Below are 3,369 nucleotides of genomic sequence, written 5' to 3' on the forward strand. Positions count from 1 at the left end.
GTTTGCAGACCGACTTCTAGCAGTAAATAAAGCTGTTTTTCAAATTTTTTGTCTCAAATGACCATTTATTCCTGTCGCTCTGCTGTAGATAGGTGAAGAGCTGAAAGAGTAGAAAAGTTTGACTCACAAGAATTTCTTCACGTTACATATCCCAGAAGCGCTTAGGCATTACTCTGAATGCCAGGATTTCAGTCTGTGTGAACCAGAAAGGATAGACAACACTTCCCTGTATTAACCATGAATGAAAAACTAAGTATGTTATATAACCCAGAAGCCCTAAGGCATTACAATGAATGCCAGGACTTCAGCCTAGGTGAACCAGAAAGGATAGACAACACTTCCCTATATTAACCATGAATGAAAAACTAAGTATATTATATCTCCCAGAAGCGCTCAGGCATTACACTGAATGCCAGGACTTCAGCCTGGGTGCACCAGAAAGGATAGACAACACTTCCCTATATTAACCGTGAATGAAAAACTAAGTTTTCTATATATCCCAAAAGCCCTCAGGCATTACGCTGAATGCTATATTAATCTAAGAAATGTGACAAATTAATACATATCTCAGAAGTGATCAGGCAACACTAAACAAAAGATTATTATTACAGGATTAAACTTCAAGAAAACAGATTTCTTTAAAATAAAACTTGATTGTGCCATACTACAATGCCATACACAATTTAAATTACAATGCCATACACAATTTAAAAATTCAAACGTTATACATTGCACGCAGAGCACATAGATTGACGTCACATGGTTCCTCTTCAAGGAGAAAGAGCAAGTCATCTCTTAACCCCTTCCATCTGAAACAGACAGAAAAAAAAACAGTGAATTTAGTTTCCACCTTTATAATCCAAACCTACCATATTTCTGCTGGTAACTGTCTGTCAAAGTATCCCAAGTGAGATTTAAAGACATGGGTTCCAAACAGAAAGTGAAGTACCATACTGTAAGCTGGACTTTTTTTATGCATGTCAATACAGAAATGCAGAGTTTTACCTACCTCCCCCCCCCCCCCATATTTACTTTGTTCTTTGGGAAACACTCAGCACAGGCTTCCCCACGACGAACATCAGGACAGGCACATTCCTATGAATAAAATGCATGTATAACTTAATAATGAATTAACTGGGCTAAAGTCACATAATGTTCACTACTATTTGTAGATAATCACTGTTCACCACAGATAAAATACGTTCATGTTTGTGGACAGATTTCTGCCTTTCCATAAAGTCAAGAAAGCCAAGAGAGCTCTCACTAATTGATTACAAATAAATTGCATCACAAATACCGGTAACCTGAATATGTTTTGTGTTATTGTAGAATTCTGCTATGATGTATGTCATTTAGCAATTGCAGGTATAACTTACCTTCATAACTTTGCAGAATACACAGCACTCTGCATGTGTCCAATCCTCCCTTGCAAAGTTCATTGCTATATTTGTCGGCATCACCGCCTTTTTGCTTGAGTAGCATTATCAGCGCTTTGTAATCAAGAGTAACTGTCATGAAAAAAGACAAGAAGACAATATCAAGTTGAAGTTTAAATAACCACACCATAGATCTCAAGTGGTAGACTTTCAATTGAACACTATTTTCCCAGATATTTTTTAACACTGCCATTAAATTCTCAATGGCATCCCTCTGGCGATTTATATCTTTTACCGGAGAAAAATAGAAATAGAGTACATTATAATACTGTCAAGACCCTGTCAAGGCAACAAACCGGAAATTTCTCTTAAATAAATGTAGCCATAAAAAGTGATCATCGAAGACTTATAAGCTGCAAAATCAAACTCAGGCACTTCGCTGGATTTTATAATGAAATTTAACGGTATTATGTGATTTTCCTGCCAAGCAGAAATGAGTTCTGATACACCACAAAACCAACACTCACAACAAAACATGAGAAAGCAAATACACTTTTTCCGGTAGTAATAAAAATATATGATAATAATAATAATAATAATAATAATAATAATAATCGACTTTATTTAAAGAGGGTATACACATAACAGCTTGCGCTGATAAACCAGTGGCCCTCAAAACTAAAGTTGGTAAGTAATACATTCAAAGCCATTGAGATTAAAAATAGAACTAACTAGTCGAACAATGTAACTATTCAAAGATTATAAATACAACAAAACTAGATTATAATACAGCTTCAAAAGAATCAATGTCTCTATAAGAATTTATAAAATAATTCATCAAATCATTCCTAAGAGAAGAGATGCTACGTTGTTTCCTAAGCTCATTTGGAAGACTATTCCATAACTTAATACCACTAACTTGGAAAGACCTTCCTGCCTCAGTAGTATTTCGATACGTGGGACAGATTAGGTTATACTGGCCATGCCTGGTCTCTCTACCATGCAGGGAGTGATTTGTAGTTAAAGTACTTTCAATATACGTGGGGAATTCCCCATGCAGTGCCTTATAGATTAATACGCACTTTCTTATCTTGACCTCATCATAGAATGGGATCCAATTTAGTTTCTTAAAATTTTTCACAGTTCTTGATCTGATACCTGTACCTAATATTACACGCGCTGCACGTTTCTGCAACCGAAACACTCTCATGAGATCTTCCTTAGAACAATAGGTCCAAACTATACTACCATACATCACGACCGGCTTAATAAGGGCATTATAAAAGAGTAATCTTTCCTCAATGGGTAAATAAGTACACAACTTTTTCAATAGGGCAATTTTTTTTGCTAAGCTTCTTACAAAGTTTATCTACATGTTCCTTAAAAGTTACTTCTTGATCAATTGTAGCCCCAAGCAGTTTCTGATGTATAACTTGCTCTATAGCTGTTCCAATTGCTTGCAACTTCAAACTAGGGTCAGCTACACGTGAATTGAGACGCTTGCCAGTTACCAGAATAGATTTGGTTTTCCCGCCATTTAAGACCATGTGATTTTGAGTAGACCATGCGCAAAGACTGTCAATGTCCTCCTGAAGTTTTGCTTCAACTGCCGTTGTCCCTAGAGTACAATGAGCAGTAGAGGAAAAGGTAGTATCATCGGCATAAACATCCACAGTAGTGTTTGAGATTGTAATCTTTATTTAGACACGATCAATTCATCAGCCTATAAAAATACATATCACATACGCTAAGATATTTAAAATTAAAACTACATACTATAACACTAAAGCTGTTTTCCGTGAATGCCGTGCGTTAGACTTAAAAAATGTCATTGATCTTACGTTTAAATAACCCCAGAGACTCTGTGTTCCTTATATCGCGTGGTAAACTGTTCCATAATGTGGCGCCATTGTAGCTAAAGCTTTTTCTGTAATAATTAGTGCGCGGTAGTGGAACATTAAGCTTATTTTCAGAGTCCCTGAGGTCATAAGCA

Source organism: Stylophora pistillata, chromosome 6 (genome assembly GCF_964205215.1).
Source record: "Stylophora pistillata chromosome 6, jaStyPist1.2, whole genome shotgun sequence".
In the NCBI taxonomy this organism is placed as follows: Eukaryota; Metazoa; Cnidaria; class Anthozoa; order Scleractinia; family Pocilloporidae; genus Stylophora; species Stylophora pistillata.